At 43.9% G+C, this 22107-nt stretch overlaps 1 protein-coding gene across 3 annotated transcripts in view; it reads right to left on the bottom strand.

The window, feature by feature from the left end:
- The window catches only part of LNX1 (ligand of numb-protein X 1), a 399406-nt gene that overhangs the window by 112033 nt on the left and 265266 nt on the right, over window positions 1–22107 (bottom strand). The gene's annotated exons all lie outside the window — the stretch shown is intronic.

The following is a 22107-nucleotide window of genomic DNA, read 5'->3' as shown; positions in this document are numbered from 1 at the left end:
TCCGGCCTGGTGAATAGAGCAATTACCAGTCCATTCCGAGGTTGGAGGGACAGGTAATTCCCCATTCACCAGGGCCATTCCCCATTCCCATTTGAGCCCCCTTAGGGCTCAATGGGAAGGCGGCAATAACGGTACTGCAAATTGCGGTACCGTTATTGTCCCCGGTGTCCCTTTGCGGGTCCCGTCCTTAACGCCTGCAAAAACCAGGCGTTAAGGAAGGACCCGCAAAGGCAACTCGTAGTAGGGCAGTAAGGGATTACCGGCACCGGTGCCCTTACCGGTGCCGGTAATCCCTTACCGCCCACCTCATAATGAGGCCCAATGTACTTAGTTTAGCCTTCAAGATTTGCATAGAAGTCAGATGTCCCCTAAGTAAACTGATGGTGTTGCGACTCAGGGCCACTTGGAAACATCCTAGGGTTAAAAATCTGTGCCATTTTATCACACCTGTACTACTGCACTGAAATCACATTTTCCTATCTTATTTCTAGTCTACAAAACCAACGTTCTTCAATTATATACTTTTTTGTTCATCGTCAACATATTTGATCCCTATTTTCCTCAATCGTTTAGTATCCCCAGGTTTCATATATATATATATATATATATATATATATATATCTTATCGATTTTCCAAATTTTCTTCCTCGCAATTTTCCACTTATGTACTCTGTACTGAAGTTCTTTCCTCATAATTTTCATATATTCTCTCCCGGTGTCTCTCATATCCTCGCCTAACATGTTTCCCAAACATCTAATCTGACAATGTTTCTTCTATAGATCTCTCATAATCTTCATATATTCTTCCCTGTGTTCCCCATATCTACTCTGGTGCTCCTCAAAAAGTTTATCTCATCTAATCGATGTTCTTTCTGTATTTCTTTCCTCATATTCTTCATATATTCTCACCCAGTGTTCCTCACATCGACCCCTCCTGTGATTCTCAAACTTCTAATCTATTGATGTTCCTTATGTAGTTCTTTCCTCTTATTCTTCATATGTGCTCTCCCAGTGTTCCGCATATCTCCTCCTCCTGCGTTTCTCAAATATCTAATTAATCAGAGTTCCTTCTGTATTTCTTTCCTCATATTCTTCATATATTCTCACCCAGTGTTCCTCACATCGACTCCTCCTGTGATTCTCAAACTTCTAATCTATTGATGTTCCTTCTGTAGTTCTTTCCTCATGTTCTTCATATATTATCTTCCAGTGTTTCTCGTATCCTATCCTCCTGTGTTTCCCAAACATTTAATTTACCAATGTTACTTCTGTACTTCTCTCCTCATAATCTTCATGTATTCTCTCCCAGTGCTCCTCTTATCTACTCTGGTGCACCTCAAACATATAATCTCATCAAATCAATGTTCCTTCTCTAGTTCTCTTCTCATAATTTTCATATGTTGTCTCCCATTGTTCCTCATATCTACTCTGGTGCACCTCAAACATCTTATATGTTCAAAGTTCCTTATGTCGCTCTTTCATCATAATCTTATGTTCTCACCTAGTGTTCCTCATATCTACTCCTCCTGTATTTCTCAAACATCTAATCTATCAGTGTTCCTTCTGCATTTCTTTCTGCATGTTCTTCCTATATTCTCTCCCAGTGTTCCTCATATCTACTTTAGTGCTCCTCAAACATCTAATCTAATATAGTGAATGTACCTTTTGTACGTTTTATCCCCATTTTCCTCATATATTCTTTTCCCATTTTCTCAAAAGGTTTACTCTCACCATGCCCCTCACACATCACTGCACCCTTGTACATCAAACCTCCATTCGCGTCATGTACCTCAGAAAGCTGCTAATCACATGGTGCTCAGAAGTTAACCTTGAAGATCACATTGCAAATATTCCTATATTGTACACATCGTCCTAGCCCAAAATCCACAAATGACCCCTCCTTCTGTGTTGCATGAAGTATGCAGGGTTATCAGCCAGGAAGCACATTTAGAGGTCTGGCTGTGCCACGACAATTTTATTAAGATATGTTTTCAGGCAAATATAAAGTAGGTATTATTCAGAAAGTAAATTGGATGCCACATCCCACCCAAATGAAAAGTAAGAATAAACCATGCAAACCATAAGAAGTTTCAGAATCACATTATTATTATTATTTATTTTCTATCACGTGCAGCCTGCCCATGGGCATCAGGGCACACACATAACAAGAAGCCCAACAGTCAGACAATAGAGGACAGGAGGAAGGGGAGCTAGCCCTTCAGCCTGGTATCAGGTTGAACAGGCAGGTTTTAATGGATCTCTTAAATTCTAGCAGGGACAGGAATGCGGTCAAAGAGAGAGGAAGGGCATTCCATTCCCTGGGTGCTTGCGCATCAAAGCTTGCGCCCACATATTTTGTTAGTTGAAAACAGGCTGTACCTGTTTATGATTGTTGCTAGAGCTCAGCTTACGCTTAGGCTGATCGACAATCAATCAAGCAATCAGTCAGGTATTGTGGAGCAATAGCAGTCATACATTTATATGTTAGTGACAACACTTTATGAATGATCCTATGCTTCACAGGTAACCAATGCAGGGCCTGTCTGGATGAGGTCACGTGGTCTCGTCTTGATACGCCATAAATTGCTGTCACTGCACCATTTTGTGTGGTTTTGAGGGAGTGTAGATTGGCTTGTGAGGTGCCAATAAGAAGACTATTACAATAGTCGAGCCTGGTATTCACCAAGGCACTGACAAGTAGAGATCTGTTACTGAAAGACAAATAAGGCCTTATTTGGTGCAGTAATTTGTGACATGTCCACAAGAGGATCGAATATGAGAGGCCTGCTGCTTCATAGATAACTCAGGGTCCAGATACACCCCCAAAGTCTTCACGCATGCAGCCACAGAGATCTTACTAACCACGATGGTAAAGCATGTATACAGTGGGTCTAGTTTCTTTAATCGAGGGCCAGAGGCAATGATGAGCAGCTCTGTCTTTTCTTGTTAAGGGTGAGGGAGATTAAAGCCATCCAGGATTAGATTGCGGTGTACACCTCATTCAGGGCTTTGCAGTCTTCTGCGTAATTACCTCACAACTCAAGGAGAACCTGGGTGTCATCGGCATAGTTTGCATATTGTACACTCAGGCTGTCCAAGAGGTCAAGTAGAGGCCTGATATATATATATATATATATATATATATTGAACAAGTTGGGTGATAAGTACGATCCTTGTGGCACTCCACAGGTGGCAATAGTGGGGAGTGCCTCAGCATTCTCGATAGCCACTCTAGATGTTATTGGGCCCAAAAAAGATTCAATATATTATGTGGTCCTCTCAGAGCAACATGCAAGGCCTTTCAGAATGTCTCGCAAAAAGATTATGATTGACAAGATCGAAGGGCGCTGAGAGGTCCAATAAAATCAGCAGGGCAGAATGGTCCCTTTACACAATGTCTGCAATATTTGACTTGAGATCCGATCTGATTTTATTATACAACATATTTGGCGATGAGGATGGGATTTGATGCCCACAATTCATCATGCAAGGAGCAACGCCGCCCCCGACGTTCCTGCAAACACCAGATAGGCCTGAGATCCCATGTCCATAATGGGAATCCCTGTTCACAACATACCCCTGTTCACAACATACTTGGAGGCTCTATGAGGTGCGGGGTATATGGCTGCGAGGCGCAGATCAATGTTTTTGAATACTTTAAGAGTAGAAGTACAATGGGTCTTCATCGGCCTCACGCCCGAAGCAGCCGTCAATGAGATTGACGATGAGTACAAGGAGGCTGTGAGGAGAACTGTGAAGTGATTTGCAAGCAAGGAAAACACAGTGCTGCACAGAATACGATTCTAGAGTCTCAAACAAGAAGCGTCAGAACCCGTGGATGATTATGTGACCATGTTGCGCAGACTAGCCGCACTGTGCAACTTTGGCAATAACGCAGAAGAAATGATCTGCGACAAGTGACGGTCCACACCAACAGCAGGGAAGTGCAGGACAAGTTCATCCTAGAGAAGGAGCTTCAGCTAGATAAGGCCGTTGAGATAGCGAGAGCAGTAGAAGAGACCAAAGGGTGATGGACAGAGTTTGCTGGAACCTCCGGCCCAGCAGAGGTCCAAGCTATCACGTTCAGAAATAGGAAAGAGAAGCAAGTGGCTGATGCAAGAGAAGGGAAGTGGGGAAGAAAAGAACCACTAACTTGTCACAGATGCACTAGTACAAAACACTTGGCCAATGATAGAGAATGTCCGGCTAGGGACAAGGAGTGCTCTGTGTGCAAGAAAATAGGTCATTTTGCGTTAGTTTGCAAGCGGCACAACAAGAAAGTGACGACCGTCAATGCAGAACATAACACTGAAACAGAATCCTCTTCGGAAGAAGAAAGTAGACCCACAGTGTTGATGGTGAACAGCTCAAGAGCCAAAGGGAGAAGCCCCATTGTGTGCTCAGAGTAAACGGAGTAGGAACAAGAGTGATGGCTGACTCAGGCTCCGACTTGACCATATTACCCCTACACACATACAAGGAAATGATGGGAGCTGGCAGAGTATGCACCATAAACCCACCATATTTGGAGGCTGTATGCACCGTTATTTGTTAAGCAATGGACAGACTAGGCCTTACCAGAATCGCAGCACACTCCTCAACGCTAAAGGCATACCAATGGCGGAAAAGCACCTTACTCATGTCTTGCAACCTAACATTTTACTGAGCCTTTGACTTAGTATAAGTGTAGCAAGGATCCCTTTTCTGGCTATTCAAAGAGCAAGATTGGATTTGATTTGATTTGATTTATTAGTCATACCGCGCACAGGGTACCCGAAGGCTTATAGGCGCAACAAAAAACAGAGCAATATTACATGATACATACGGATAGACATACTGGCATAAGATCCAAACAGCACGACGATTAACAAGAAACACAGAACAAGAGCATGAAAATACAGGAGCAATCAGCGTACCAGGAAAGAACAAGGTCAACGGGTTCCATCTGGGGAAAGGCCAAACACTATGGCAGTAAAAAGCATATTCTTAACAAGGACGACTGTGAAACATACATTAGACAGCAGAAGAACAATAAAAGGGAAGGACTATAGAATTTAGAGAATCAAATTACATTTCGTGGCACCTTTGGGCAGATATTTACAGCGTTTAAGAAAGGTAGGTAGGGTGCTATACCCACAGCCAACTAATATACAGTCACTATTAGATTGTGAGCACCAATCGCTCTGATCTATCCTGTGGGTGATGATTAAGTCCAAGCGTCTAACCACCCCTGGTCCTGTTCTCTGACGTAACCAGCCTAAAACCTTGTTACGCAAAGCTTCTTTGGATTATTTACATTCAATCTTCTGGACATTGGTTATAATAAAGTTTCTTTGATCCATTACAAAATCATATAAATTTGCGTCCTTTATTTTTAGCATTTGTAACTTATTCTGTGGTAGATTCCGAGAAAGAGTTCTCTTCAATTTAGAGTTCTGGTTTAATGGCTGACTTTCCTCTTTGTGTGCAGTGTTCGACACACTTCGCCGCACCAGGGGAAAACTTTCCAATGGACCAACTATATTGGGAATAGGGGCCTTTTCCTTACAGTCAACAATGGATCCAATAAGTTTGGCTGTGTCCATACTGCCCAATCAGTTTGGGTCCCTTGGTCTACTATTTCCTTTAGAATAATGGCTTGGCAGGAGGCATTCGAAAAAGAAGACTGTGGCAGAATGCCTGTGCAGGTGGGCCAGTGTGTCTGGGAGGCTGCATTCACCATAGGTAGCCGTGGCTTGAGGCCCAGTTATTCAGAGCCTCTGACAGTATGCCGAGGTCGAATGGGTCTTTACATGCAAGAGGTTCTTTGGCAATGTTAGCCATATGCTCAGACCATTAGTAGGATCCCAGTGCAGACAGACCATTCACAGACAAACACACCGACCATCCCCACTCTTTCTCCTAAAGTCAGCATTTACTGCCAGTTTAGGCTTCGACGCAAGAGACTTCCTTCCTGGTGCACTGTTCATTTGCTCGTTATGATGATTCCTGCTAAAGTTCCTTAGAGGAGAACACATGTTTTATTTAGTATTGTGTTTTCTAGTAATCTAGAGATCTTCAGTTTCAGTGGAACTTTTCTAACTGTATTTAATGATTCCTGCGTACAAAAGCATGACGATAGCAGGCCGTTAAAGTTTCACACATACGTGCACACACAATCACTTTTAGTCACTATACAGGGCCGATCTTGTCTCTGGCAGCAGCTGGGGAGAGGAAAATGTGGTGCCTCCCCCTGTCCCCCCATTGTCAAGGATGGGGGTGCGTGGGTTGGGTGGGTGCACCTAGCAGCGGCGCTCTATTTAAGTGATTAACTCCCCGCTCCCGCGTGCCGATACTAAACCAAAATGAGGCAACCTTTCAAAGGCTGGCCCATGCCGTTTCAGCATCAACACCCTATTGAAGGGCAATCCTTACACAATCACTGTTAGCCACTATAGATAAGCGCCTGCACACACATCAAATTCGACTTGTAGACGAAATGTAACCAGCCCATTGATGCAGGATCGTGCATTGCACAGAACAATCTCAGTATTTCACAAAGCAAGAACTGCCACTTCCTCTGGTGTCAAGAAACCGCCTCCTCTGCGCCATTTAATATGGTTTACTGCAAAAAGACCAACCTTTCCATCAGCCACACTGTACTGCCACTTCTGGAGACATTGGAGTCCACTGGAACCTGTCATACTGCATGCCTTTACAGGCAAAACTGCACAGCCCTGCATAATCTGTCACACACACGTGCAGTCATGCAATATATGAATGACTCTCAGAACCTGTATTTCATAAATAGCCCACGGAAACAGCTGTGACTCAGGCAGTCACGTAGAGAAGATTTTTGCCGAACACCTTTTTTTGTATACTGCGGGGGCGCCGCACAGTATGTCAGGTTGCATTATATTACAGCTGGTGGCTGTTCTTTGTCCTCTCGCCACCCCACTGAAACTCCGTTAGCTGCTGCGGATGCCCACTATGTCGGATGCTACAGCTCCTCCTACTGTCAGAGAAGGCAGCAGTGCTTTAGTGGGATGAGTAATCGGGAGAAAAAAAAGCCCAAACGACTCACAAAACAAGATTTGGGGACATGTCCCAAGACGTGTCTGCCGCAGTCTTACAATTGCACGTAACTAAGAAACCTTTTAAAAAAGATGTGGCCTATGTTCATAAGAGTGGCTTGAGTTTTCATACCTTGCATGAAAGGTATGAACTGTAGAATCTAGCCAGCCAATTAGGATCCAGGCCTCCTGGGCACTATTCTCCTCAGCGGTGATGGATCCTTCTGGCTCGCAGGATTCCATTAGCCCCGATGAGTTCCAGTTACTACCTTGGTCTCTCCCTCCCCACACACCCTTTCTCACATCATGAATGTACCTGCATCACCTGCCTCATATTTACCTTGTGGCTGGTTGGCCTTGTTCAGGCCACCCAACCGCTGCCAATGACAGCGATGAGGGACTTGTACATTTTTTCAAAGAAATGCTTAGCACCAGCCCACCTTACACCACCACCACCACATGATCCGGAATTACGCACTAGAACTAACAAACAAAAAGAAAGACATGTACAGGAAAATACAAAGGGCAGACACTCAAAGGCTTTGCAGACACCATGATAAAACACAATTCACAACAATGCGAGAAACAAAACAGCAAATGGCCATACAGCAGGATCATGGGATGACCAGACACTAGCCCAGCAAAGGTCCCAACAGAATTAACAGAAGGACCAAACACTCAGCAAGGAACAAACCAGCAGACAAGACACGTTCCATTAAGTCTAATAATTTTAGGATCGCACGGAACCCCTCTAGCATCACCACCATCCGACTACCTGACACTGACAAAACAAGTACATCTCACCAGTACGTAGCACAAGGAAGCAACTAATTAGGAACATTCCTGCAAGAATACTACAATGGTAAACATAAAAAGGTTCCCTATTTGGGAACTCGCGTCCCCTGCACACTAACAATGGCTTAATAAAGCCCAACTTTCTAGAAAATATTGGTAATCCAATTTCAGATTCTTTTTATGTTCTTTGGAGACATTTTCAAACTTTCATGATTTCATATTATGCAATTCGTTATGATTTCCAAATTGCATAATATGAAATCATAAAAGTTTGAAAAAAGAATGTTCTCTACAGTTTCCCGTTAACAACCCATATGCCAGGGTTGTAGTATCTCCTCTGCACCTCAACAATCTACAAAACCCTATCTACCAAAGATCAAAATCCAATCAATTTGATAAAATATAAACAAAGAGAGAGTACAGAGTACATTTGGAATCTAATTTGGAATACTCCAATGGAATTTACCCAAGACTCCTTTGGACCAGCAACAATATTCCTTGGGGCATGACCTGAAACCAGTACAAAGGTAAGAACCCACTCGGAAAAAGATCTCCATCACCAAGACCAACAAGAAAGATCCAAACATGTAAAAAATAACTTTGCTTGCAAATAACACGCAAAGAACATAACCCACAAACAACCACGAGTTTAATTCATCCTCACTCACCACTTTCTGCCCCCCCCCACTCACCAACACAAATGTCTAAACAAAAACCTCAACGTGCAACAAAGCAGTCACAACTGAACACCACTCAGATTAATTTGAAAACCAGTCCATTGGCTAAAACAGACAGTTCTTTCCCAGACACTTGAGGTCTCCCATTTGGAAACAAAACACTTCGCATCCACCTAGAAACACACCCACTTAGACGCCAGTTGCTCCTAGTTCAACATGCACCAACAGTTAAGCATAACACCTTGAATGTCCCTCTACTCCCCTAAGTGACCCACAACCTTTTCATTTCAGACTGACATGAGCGCCGGGGGAGGCTTCCAGGATCATAACATTCACTAATACTTGTGGCAACGGACAATGAGGGCTAATTAACCAGTAGTACAACAATTGTTTAGCACATTAAAATAAAAAATAAAAAATCAAATTAAATCAAAATTGGCCAATGTTCGTTTTTTCCCCAATAAGATAGCTCAGATGCTTAATTTCCTGCTGCTGAGATATGCTTGTAATGCATGCCAGTAAAATAGCTAAAGGGATTACTGCACTTCCTGCAGATATCTTTATGTAACAAGTAGTCACACAACAACAGAAGGGCTGTGATGCCATACTCACTATTCCAGAACCCTTCCCGCCCCTCAAAACTGAAACCTATATATTCTCCAATGCCCGTAAAACAAAGAAAGAACTCATTAAAAATGTATTTTCTTTGCTGGAAAGCTTCAACAAAACAAATGGATTCCTTGTAGAAGCGCTCTGCAGTGATTAGTGAAGGGTTAATGGATCCAGTCAGTTCTTTTTTATGTATCAACGCCACCAGGGGCGGGGAGGTTCCTCTCTGCTGAGGCTGGGGTAGCAGCCTCTCGTGCGAGGAGGGGTCATCTACCTGGGTTTGGGAGAGGATGGAGAAGTCTTCCAAGTGTCGGTGGTTCTGGCAGAATTTAAAAGGGTGACTTTCTTTAAGGCCTGGGAGGATGAGATTGTGGATGGGAATCGACTCAGAGGTTTATCACACAAAGCATGAGCAGGCCACTAGTGTGTGATCCTGGAATGTGTATTGCACCTCTAAGAGTTAAGATCTGACGGTCATGATTTAAAATCCTGGCACGCCTTGCACCACGTGGATCCCTTATTCTACACCATACACACACCCACACATATATATATATATATATATATATATTGTATCTTATACACCAGTGTGTTCGTGGGGGACAGAAGTAGTTTTAGTAGGAACATACCTCCCTCACCAGCCCAGCTTACAATACTTAGCACAGCACACCCCAAGCAATACAGTAATGTCCAGGGATCTGCTCCCCTCTCCAGGTCTGACACTACAGACTTTTTCCGCAGTGAAATTATGCCATTGCAACGCGTGCTTAAGCTTTGCATCAAATGCACATTGGTTACAAAAAAGGCACTCTAAAAGGAATCGTCACCCTATAGTCAAGGTGAAAGCTACAATCCATAGGAAATACAATGTATATTTTATCATTTTTTTTAAAGTAGAATGAATCAACAACATTTTTCAAACCGGGGGACTGGCCTTGGCCCCCAAAAACTGAAACATTTTTCGCAAATCCATGCTACGGTTCAAATGATGTAAAGGGTCAAAACACGGGTGTGATTTTCAATGTTGTCATGTGTTTTCCCAGAGGGAACATGTCAATGTTTTGCTCACATGCACAGCCCAAGCTACTGGAAGGATGTTTGCCAAACAAGAAACAAGTTGGGCACAAAGCACTCAAAGGAAATCCTTTGTTGGTTTGGTGTAAATCTGTCGAGTAGTTTCTTATGAATGTGTTTGAGAGCGAGGTTGTGCCCTGTACCATAAACTGTTATATCTCCCAAGATGCATTTCTGGACCCAAGGATTTTTATTTCTGAAAATCCACCATCTAGTCAATCAGGATTCCAATCGAGATTCCATTTTTTGAAAACAGCCATAAAATGATATAAGGTGAGTAGGGTAGTTTTGAGACAGGGGAGCGGGTGGGCCGGGAAAGAGAGGAGGTTTTGTGAAAGTTTAGTGCCTGTGGTCAGTGCAGGCTAGTTAGAGTAAGAAAAGTATGTTTAACTAATCTATGAAGCTCTCTTAATGTGGGAGGGTGGGATTAGAGGGCTATTATTTTTGAGGATGTTGGATTAGCTTTAATTTGGTTAATGACATTGAACATAAAGTGCACAACAGAAGTGTGAGTGGTGCTGATGCATGTTTTAAGCATGTCACGTGATTTAACAGTGAAGATCTCTATTTTCTCGCCACGTCAACAGTGAGGATCTCTCCATTGACCTACCGCCCTTGTCCCAGTGGCCAATTAGTAATCTGTTGCATTACCCCACCTCCCTCTTCCTCGTCCCAGAATCACATTTATAATCCTTGACATTTCACATTACCGCCACCTACTCCTTCCTTGTACCAGTAATCCATGACCCCACTCCCCCTCCCCTCCTCCTGGTCCCAGTACTCCATTACCCCTGCCTCTCTGTTCCTCATCCCAGTACTACATTACCCCCATGTCCCTATTCCTTGTTCCAGCACCCAAACAGTAATCCATTGCATTACCCCCAAAATCCTGCCTCCTTGTCCCAGTACTCGATAAGTAATCAATTACATTACCCCCAACTCCCTATTCTTTGTCCCAGTACTTACTATAAATCTGTTGCATTACCCAACATCCCTCTTCCTCATCCAAGTACCTGATTAGAAATCCATTGCAGTACCACCATCTTCCTCGACCCAGTGTCCGATTACGCCACAACTATCTTACTCCTCTTACTTCTCCAATATCCCACCCTCATGTTTCTGCTTCCCAGTACTTCATTATCAATCCATTGCATTACTCCACCTCACTGTTCCTCGCCCGAGTATCCCATTAGTAATCCATTGCATTATCCTTCCTCCCTTTTCCTCGTCCCAGTATTCCAATAGTAATCCATGGCATTACCCTGTCCCTTCTTCCTCATACCAGTACCCCATTAGTAATCCATTGCATTACCCCACCTCCCTCTTCCTCATCCCAGTACCCCATTAGTAATCCATTGCATTACCCCACCTCCCTCTTCCTCATCCCAGTACCCCATTAGTAAAGCATTGCATTACCCCACCTCCCTGTTCCTCGTCCCAGTACTCCATTAGTAATCCATTGCATTACCCCACCTCCCTGTTCCTCATCCCAGTATCCCATTAGTAATCCATTGCATTACCCCACCTCCCTGTTCCTCATCCCAGTATCCCATTAGTAATCCATTGCATTACCTCGCCTTCTTCATCCTCATTTCAGAACCCCATTAGTGATCCATTGCAATGCACCCCAGCAGTCCCTTCCTTGTCATAGCATACCATTAGAAATCCATTCATATCTAGTGGACAAAAGAAAAATATGAAATACTTGATAAACCCCATGTTGCGTAGCTGAAGAATACCCAGTGATAACTAAGGATATGACATAAGTTATGTTATTAGATGAAAACCAGTATATTCACTTGTGATGGGTGGTATAGCATAACAAAACCTTTGTAATTTAGTGAAACAAATGTTAAGGGAGAATTAAGGTGAATAAGTTTAGTGCAACAAAACCCTTCAAATTCAGTGGACATTTTGTTTGCTGAAGTAACAATAAGGTGTCAATTTAATGCAACAAAAACCTGAAATTCAGGTTTTGGAAGCTACAGCACCTTAACTATGAGGCCCCCATCATGCAGCCCTTGAGCACACTGATGACATCACAAATGAAATCACTAATAACATCACAAATGATATCTCTGATGCCATCATTGGTAACATCATACGAGAAATCAGTTATATCACCACGTATAACCTCCTTGATGATCTTACTGCTAAGCACCAGCCATTGTGAAACACCTTTGACTGTATTTGAAGCTATAGAGCGGGTTCTAGAACAGATGCAATGTACCCTGTCTTCTGTGAAGGTCCAAAGAGATTTCCAAGCATTGTAAATAGTGGTACAATAACCACAGAAATTTGGTCCTGCACATAGGAAACTAAAATGTCAGATGCAATACAGCGGGAGTCTGCAACCTTTGGATCACCAGAGGTGAGGGATCATGAGTCATAGTCCAAAACGTGAAGCAAAATACAGGTTTCAAACCCATGCACTAAAAAGATTACAACTTTTCATGAGCTACTCCACTCCTGATAACCCTGTGTCCTTGCAACATGAAAGTGTTGTTCCATATGATTGACCAGTTCAGGTCACCTGCCCTAACCTTTACCCTCTGACATGGCAAAGGCCTACCTTTTAATTTGTAATACTAAACGTATGCTGTTCGGCAAATGGAGATATGTTCATGGGGAAACTGTTTCTTTTCATGTATGTTGTAATTTTTGGTGGGCTGCTGCATAAGTGTACTACCCAAATGTCTACTTTGTATAGAGGACTGTTTTTAGGACACAATGATAAAAGTACTCTAGTATCTGATCATGGTAAATGGTCATTCATTACTGAGCAACTCTGGTGTGTATTAATACCATGATTGTAAATGGACAGTAATTTTTAAATGAAAACTCCAATGAAGCTTTGCATTCAAATCCATACTTAAGAGTAGAAACACGCTTTTAAAATGTCGAATCTTTCTTATTTGGACTCATGATCATGGATGACGCTATTTGTGATGACATATGTTAAATCCTCAGTGATGTAATTTGTGATGTCATCAGTGTGCTCAGGAGCTGTGCACTGGGAGCCTCATAGAGGGTCCCCTATTTGATTTCAGCATCCCTGATTCCGTTGCCATACATACACTTGATATGTACGCCTCGTCCAATTCCCAAACAAACCCCACACTGCCCACAGGGATCTTCAATTGTTTTCAATGAATTCCTGTATCGATATTGGTCGCATGGTTGTAAAAGCCTCATCGTTCATACTTGAAACTGCCATCTATAAACCCCTGCTTGATTCACTTCCCCAGTTTAACTTGAGCAAAACTTGAGAACGGTTAGATACAGTCCTGGGTAGTATACTACATGCCTTTGTCGTCCCGACCAGGAGCTTGGACAACAGCCATTTATCTATTCTGGAGAGGGATTGTGTACACAGAGGACTCATATGTATGTGCTCTGTTCTTATTTAGTCACCTCCAAACATCACCTAATTCTCAGATTTACAGAGTGCCATTAGGTCTTCGGCTGCAGGACCCATGGACCTAGTTTTACTTTTATTAGTGGATCTGTTGCAGAGTCGGGATTGTGTTGACACCCGCTCAACCCCCTTGATAATGAACCAATCCACATGTAACACGAATCTGCTTAGCATAGTGCTGAAGAAGTCGGCAGAGTCCACATTTGGAGCGTGTATGTTTACCAGTGCCACTTTCTTGCCCAATATCCCCCACCACCCCAATCAAATATCGCCTGTCAGGTTCTGAAAAGGCTACGGTGAATGAGCCCCGTGACTGCGTGAAGTCAGCAATGCATAAAGTTTTGAACTTTTGCTAAGGCGGGTCGGGACTCCTGCAACATGGCCATGTTGACGTTATGCCTTTTAACACATGCCGGTATCTTTTTATCTATTTATTTATTTAATTGTTTTTTTTTATAACAGCTTAATACCCGAGTTTGGTTTCTAAGCGTGGATCCGCGTTGCTCTGCGTGGTCCTGCTTCCAAGACCAGCGCATTGCCCTTGTGCCATTTATTCTCCTTTCTTTCTTTCTAGCTTTCATTTTATTGAACAGCCCAGCCCCCATGCATTCCAGGTGACTGCATTAACACTAACATGATGCATTGGTACTTTAAGGGTGCGCATATAATCCTCTGTGTTAGCAGTATTGACTGTGGTTGCCCCAATCTAGGCCCATCTTTTTGCCATGCTCCAGGGTATTTTCAGTATGCCCTGCAACCCTCATTATCTTAGAAGACTTGACACTGATAAAAATATGATCCCTAGCTGGCTTCCTTTCCCAACGCCCACTCACACTGGCAATAGCCCCAAACACCAGTGACACATCCCACTCAAAGCATTACCCATGGAACTTTCAGGTATAATAGGTGAATTAATTCAATCCCCAACATGTACATTTGCTCTCAATGGGCAAAACAAGTGAAGAAAAAATAAAATAAAATCAGATTGGGGGCATGTAGGCCAGTTTGGTATTATTTCAGTGCTCAGTGGTTACAGCCCATCTGTCAACTGAACCGTGTGCTGTGTTATTAGTACTGGTGTTATCTAGCATGTGCCATTATAGTTCCTTAATGCATTGTGTATGCTTCCTTAAGATGCTGGTTTTGGTTTGCATCCAGCTGATCTCATCAGAGGGTTACCATGCTGGAAGGTGGATGCTTCTGCCGAAGAGCTGAGAAACATGGTTTCTTCTTGAATAATTTTCAATTTGGCAGGGAGTAACATCTGGCATTTTATTTTATTTGATTTATCTATCGGTCATATGTAATGCGCACTATACAGCAAGAATTGTGTTTCAAGGCGCATCAAGACAAGGGGTCGAGGGGAAGGGAAGAGGACGAAGGTATAAAACAAAAACAAAAAGTTCTTAAAAGGTCTTGAAACGTTCAGAACGTGCAAGTGCTATAGCATGAGAGTTGGGGAGGGGGGAGGGGCGGTAGCGCAGGAGGGGGTAGAAGGGAGGGACACAAACAAAACATTCTGACTAGGTTGTGAGGAGATTTGGAATGGGCACTCTAGACATGAAAAGGGGGAGGAAGGGACGTGCAAGAGGGGAAAGGTGAGAAATAAAAAATGCTAACGGTAAAAGTGAAGGAACAAGTAGGTAAACTGCATTGATAAAAAAAAAACAAAAAAACATGCAATTATGTCAAGCAGGTATGTGTGACTGCAACCTGGAAAGGTCTGGCTTTAAGGAAGAGGGGCTACATCAGGCAAGCAGTACAGACAAGCAGGTAGAAGTGACTGCAGGCTGGAAAAGCCTGGCTTTAAGGAAGAGGGGCTACATCAGGCATGCAGACAAGCAGTTAAGACAAGCAGGTAGAAGTGACTACAGGCTGGAAAGGCCTGGCTTTAAGGAAGAGGGGCTACATCAGGCATGCAGACAAGCAGTTAAGACAAGCAGGTAGAAGTGACTGTAGGCTGGAAAAGCCTCCCTAAAGGAATGCTACATCAGCTATGCAGGCAGGCATAGGTAGAACAGTTTCTGGGTCGAGGTGGGGAAGTCAATCAGTGTTTGCAGGTAGTTCAAAAGCAACACTGCGAGGAATCAGAGTCAGTCGGTGTTAGCAGGTAGTTCAAAAGCAACACAGCGAGGAACATGAAGGCAACAGGGACCAGGCTTCAATACAATTCTTGATTTAAAAGGGCGCGAATGAGAATGATCATGATCCTTGAATGATATAGTAAATAAAATCACGTGATGCAATGATAAAATGGGTACACTGTGAACGAGGGTGGCGAGATGCTAAATTGTGGTTTAAATTTGAGGAAAGCTGATGGGAAGTCTCTACATTGCACCCGAAGAAGGTGAACCCAGCCCTGTGCCATAAACGCAGTGCTTGCAAAAAGGAGGTGGGCAACAACCTGTAACTATACAAGACTTTTGCAAAATAAATGGTGATAAGTGATAGTTCTTTTTGCTGTGATGAAAATTACATTGTGAGGCAGAAAGGATTTAAGTTTTGGTTGGTGCTATTTGGAGTGAGCGATGACAGTCAGATTGTGTGGGAGGATGAGGGCTGTGGACTCTCACAGATGTGATGCTTGAAACCTCAGGTCCAAGTGTTGGAGGTTCCAATGGCTCTAATACGACATCTTGTAGAGGCGAAGTCTGAATGATCTTTGTAGTGTCATCTCTCTATGCCCATGGCACTGCAGGACACAGAGGACAAGCTTCTACTTGTCCCCTTTCCATTGTTGTGGGTTGCAGACCAACCTGCAAGTAACAGGGGGGGTTACCGTCTCGTGCGCCAGTTCGTTAGTTGTCAATAAAGAATTTGGATCTACGCTCCTGGCTCCTGAGTTTATTTACTGCGTCATTTGTATTTCGCGGAATTGACCTTCTTGTTCCATGAATACCTTTTAGTATGTATTCAGTAGTCCTCCTCTCATGTAAATGCTTTGCTTTGTCTGAAGCCGCCTCCTCGTTGCCAAAGCACCTGCTCTATTGCTAAACAACTGGGGCTTGGCGCCTTGAGCAGTAGCAGTAGAACTGGGCGAGCTGGTTATTATAGCTGGAGTTTTCATTCTCCCTCCTACCAAAAGGCAGGCATTACTTTATCTGGCTGAGAGAACATCTACAGATATAAGTGTACAGGAATTGCGAGTTATAAAACAGGATGGATTGAGCGGGCAATAAATCCTCCATGTGGTGGCTATGGCTACTGGTCCATCGTAGGCACTCTAGAATGACAGGGCTTCAGCACGACATGACCAGAAACTCCCACAGGTTGGTCTTTCATGTCAGTGTGGTCTCTCAGAAGTGGGGGATTTGGAAATTATATGTAATTTGCCCCTTTCCCAAACATTGATGTAACTCACCCGTACAGTCTGCAGATCCATCCACCATCATACTTATTTCCCTAATCCGCCATTCAAACCAACCCCCTCAAGAGTGGGCGTGGCAGATGCAAACTGAGCAAGTAAATAAACACAGACAAAGTAGGGCGTTAACAGGAAACAATCTCCATCCGCTCACGTGCTCCTACATGGTTATTAGACTTGACTCATAGGGGGTAGAGTAGAAAGAGTGCACGTGCCACAATGCACAATAAAGCATACCAAACAATGAGCAATAGTATTTCTTTGTGCCTTTTAATTGGGCCAATCCCCATGAGCTTTCCAAACATTGCCAAATGAGAAGACACATTTCCAGATAAACATATTCAGGTTCTTTTTTCAACAAATCTCTATGAAGCCGACATGCGTAACCGTGCCTGCCTCAGTACGCTGAAATTGCAACATGGCATGGCCATCGATGCCCCGCTATGCCTCTGGTTATAAGTGATTGATAACCTGCCAGCCTTCACATTTCGGTTTTGCTTATGGTCATCGATCTCGACATGGTTAACTAATTCCTAGGGCAACACCAGCGAGCTTGAAAGAGGGATATTTGCCAAACTTTGCATTTAAGGAATGCGTAAATATCTCGTTTGGGGTCTCTAGGTTAATTTAAAGAATAAAACCGAATACTACTGCCAATGTTCAGGGTTTCCACACCTATAGACCTATACATGCTTGAGGTGTTGGGATCCTAATCCAAGAGTTGCAGGCCCGCCTGCCCCTTTGCCACTGTCCTGCTTGACCATCAAACAGCAAGACAGCCTTGATTGGGGGGGAATCATGTCTGTAGACCTGCCTGTTCCCTGGCCCAGCATGAATCTGCCTAGTCAGAGATCTCTGGAAGGTGCGGTCTCTTCTATGATGCAACTGCAAGCGCTCTAAAGACATACGCACCACTGCCCGTCGCAGCACTGCCAAATGAGTACTCAAGGCTGAGGAGAAAGAGAGGGAAGATGTCGCTGAGCATCAGGAACCTATGACTGGCACTAGGACAAAGAAGATCACGCTACGTAGCGCTGAAGAGAGAGACGCCATAGCTGGCATATCCCTGCAACAAGGACAATGCATCCAGGTTACCTGTAATCTAGGCTCCCGTCCATTTGTAGGATCAGCCATCTAGTCTAGCACCCGCTTTTGTAAGCGCCTGGTGGAAAGGCACTGGTTTCCGTTAGCAGCTGGTAGAGCAGATGGGGTTTGGTTGATATGCTTTCCGGGGGTGTGGCTGGGGGCATTGTTGTCAGTAATAACAAGGGTTTAAATACATGCAACCGCGTTGCACGCGCACTAAAGGAAGCAGGACGGAAAGTGCCTCGTTTCTCCTTTCTGGGGGCTTAAAGATGGGCCGCTGAGAGCGCTGGTGTCCACAGAGTCCCAGGGACAGCTATATTATCCCGCTCTGCTCGACGCGGAGAGCCTGCATTTGTTGAGCACATGGTCTGCAAGGATTGTGGACATGAGAGTATCTCCTCATTGACCAAGTGTGCCTTCCAGGACCCCGCTGGAGCTTTGACTGCTGCCCTGACACCCACACTGCCCTGAGGGTTAGACTGAGGCCCCCACCGCACCTTGCCTACTCCACTGCAAGGACTAGAAATGACCTTGGGGGAGAACCAGTTGGAGTTCTGCTATTGCTGTAAGCAACACGGAGGACGCATGTCACAAGCCTGCGTTTCAGCACACATCTTGCATTGTACGGCCAGATGCCACATTCCAGCCTTGGGCATGCCTTATGAAAAGTACTGGATAAAAGCCCACTTGGCTGAGACATGACATGCCCATTCACTACAGGTTAAGCGTTTTCTGAACTGTGAAGTGCCAGCGCAAATTGAGTATTTCTAGAACGCTAATTAGTGTGTGCTCCTTGGAGAGCACCAGACACCATCTTCTCGCACTCTGGCGTAACACAAGAACGCCTTCAACACAAAGGATAACTCGTGCTATTGGAACTTTGCATAATTAAGTGAAATTAAAGTGAAAGTGTGAGGCCCATATGTAAAAGAGGTGGCTGTATAATAGTGGTTATTAATAAACATTGTCACCTACTCTCGCGCTATTCATATGACCGGGGAAATCCTGAAATGGCGCTCCCAGTTGATTCTGAGGCCGACTCATTTTCCGAGTCAGAACACATCGTTCTTGCTGATGTGCGTAGATGCAGTGGCCCAAGTGTATGGAAAGAAGTAGCGGAACTATGTTCCCTACTGGCCTGCCACCACCCACTCCCCCCTTCCCACAAACCTCATCGCCACGCCCCCTCACACGCACAATACAAAGTCCCGGATAAATGTGCCAGCTTTTTAAGGTAACGTTCAGTGCAGTGCACGGAAAGAGCAAGTTTCAACTGCTTCATACACTTTTAGTTTATAACGAAATCATTCCGGAAGAGTTTGTTTTTAAAATAAAAGTATAGGAATAGTAAAACGTAATTTAAAAAAAGTAGAGGAGCACCTCTTCCAACTGTCCCCGCCCACTTCGAAATGTGGATTTTGGAATCGTGTAACTGGTGGCAGCAGGTCAGAATGGTAGGACTACCTTGTGATGTCCACAACCATCATATCATGATGCTTCGTTTATAAAAGCGGCAGCTCTGTATTATGCTTCCATGTTCTTTTGCCGACAGTAATTACTTCACATTTTTTTCATCACATATTTTTGTCTTCCAATTGGGGGTTCTCCCCCATACTCTGCCTTCCCCTTTCTTACTACCCCTTCCCTAAACCCACACCCTTTTTACCCTTTACCCCACAAATTCCCTAGAAAAATGCGATGAAAATGTGAAGTAATTACTTTGTGGTAAAGTACCACACACTAATTACTGTCGGCAAAAGAACACGATACCCTGTATTACATGGATTGGAGTGCCTTTACTGGGACCAGGTAAGGGCCATGGATATTTATGGCTAGAAGCCAACTATGCTTTTAAAAAGCAGATCCTAATTTTACGAATAAAGAAGAAGGTAAAATAGAGTGCAGTGGTTCTCAGATCAGTCTATGGATCACACCATTGGCGGATGCCCCACTAGGGCCCTGTATCTGCAAAGCTTAGCTTTAATATGTATGTATAGCTGCTTGGAGCCATACTCTGAAGAATGCACCAATAACGTTTTTGTCCCCCTTATCCAAAACCCAGGAGGTGCAATCTGTAACTGCTTCACAGCTGCTGAACCCATCAGCCACTGGCAGAGGACTTGCAAAAATCTTACTCCATTAGACCCGCGGATTAGGTTTATGACGCAGAAAGGAAGCTTGATGCATGGCTGCAAAAAAGCCCTTTTCTTAAAAGGGGTCTAGCTTTTGTTGGATTTTAAAGAGGATAGCAGGTTTGTGAGATGGTCCAGAGTGAACTGGTCAGTCTCTTGTTTCTTGACCTTTCGAGACTTTCATTGACTGTCCTGTAACCCATATTCATGCATTTGTTTCGATTATGGAGCATTATTTCCCCACTTTTCAAGAACCTAGGGTCCGGTCGAGAGAAAGAGATGGAATGGAAGAGGAGAATCGAGACTCCTACACCCTCAATGAATCTTCGTTAGAGGAAGAAAGTGGGACAGGCCCTGAAAAGGCAGGCAGGTCAGGCAACGGAGTCAAAAAAATCTCACTGCCAATTGAAGGGCCAAGAGAAGATTAAGGGGGAATTCTCTGTGGTAATGGGAACCCCGGCGATACAGAACAATTTGCAAGTAGATAATACCCTGTCTGCCCTCAATTTTGTGTTAAATTCTTTGGTATCCGTATTTGAATCATTGAGGGCAGAGGTTCAGGTACAGGCTGGGGTTCTCTTGGAACTCACAAAGGAAGTGTCAAATTTAGATTCATCAGTAGTGGGATGCAACAACGTTATAAATGCCCGAGTGTCACCAACTCTGAAAGAAATGCGATTGGAAATGTTAAAACAAGGGCTGGGTTTGTCAGCCATACAATGTTCTCTGGCAAGAAAAAAGGAGGAGGAGGCTGGTTTTATGATTCTCCTACAAGAGCTTTTTACGAAATAAAGCCAATATTTAGGGGGCTGCCAGAAGAAAAAGAAGGGGTGAAGGATAATAGCCCTATTTTTGATGATACTCCCTTATCAGAATCTGTTCTTGAAGAGTTTGGCAAATGTGGCAGATGCCATCATAGGAGAGGGGGCCACTCAATTAAATCAGGGGGGAGAATACTCTTTGCAAGACCAAGCCTTGGTGGGGCGTGTAAGTTCAGAGACTAGTCAGCGCCTCTCCAAGAGTAGAAGGAGAGTAAGGAAAAGAGAGGCAAGAAGGGGGAGGAAAATTAAAGGGGTCGCTACTATGAGAGAGGTTGGGAAAAAAATCAAAAAAGTAAAAAAGCTTAAAAATCAAGAAAACAGAAACAACTTTCTTCCTGAAATCATTATCAAGGCCAACTGCCACAACCTCCTTAAAGGGGGAGGGATGTCTTAAACTCCACTACCGATACTAGCAAGGACCTAACAGTTGAGTGTACAACAGATGTGCGGTCAGGTTCAAAAAGAAGTAAGCAGAAATTGAAGGAGCTTCAGCCAGAAGTCATCCACGTTGAAGAAATTAAGGTCATCAGTGCAAGCGTGAGGCTACAAACCGACTGGAAAGAAGTGGAGAAGGCCCCGAAAATGTCAAGGAAGATGCGGGTAAGCCCCAAGGCCCTCTTTTTGGTCAAGTTAGTAACACTCAGAAAAAAACAGTACCCCCAGTTTTTCTGATGAATAAAACAACACTTTATGCCGAGAAGGGTCGGTGAAAACAGCCAAGAGGCAAAATCAGAGGAAGTGAAATTGAAAATCGCTGCAATCTTCCTGACCGGCCATCCGAAAATTTCTGGGAAAGCGGCCGTGATGGAGGAAGTGAGACTGGGAAAAGGAAAACAGTGCACGTTGGACATGGACTATAATGAAGCAGGGAAGTCAGTGGAGAAGGAGATGGTGATCGTCCCTTAGGTGAAACCGTGAAGGACTGGGTCCAACAGTCTGACATGGGGAAGTCACAGGACGAATAAACAGCAATCTTTGCAATACCAAAGATCTGGTTAACTCTTGTTTCAAACAACAAAAAAAACACCAAGTCACTTTGTTAAGGTGTCATTCTGTCATATTTGAAAAAAGTTCTCTAT

The sequence above is a fragment of the Ambystoma mexicanum genome, chromosome 6q (assembly GCF_040938575.1).
Source record: "Ambystoma mexicanum isolate Mex_15411 chromosome 6q, UKY_AmexF1_1, whole genome shotgun sequence".
In the NCBI taxonomy this organism is placed as follows: Eukaryota; Metazoa; Chordata; class Amphibia; order Caudata; family Ambystomatidae; genus Ambystoma; species Ambystoma mexicanum.
This window is presented reverse-complemented; position numbering and strand designations above follow the sequence as displayed.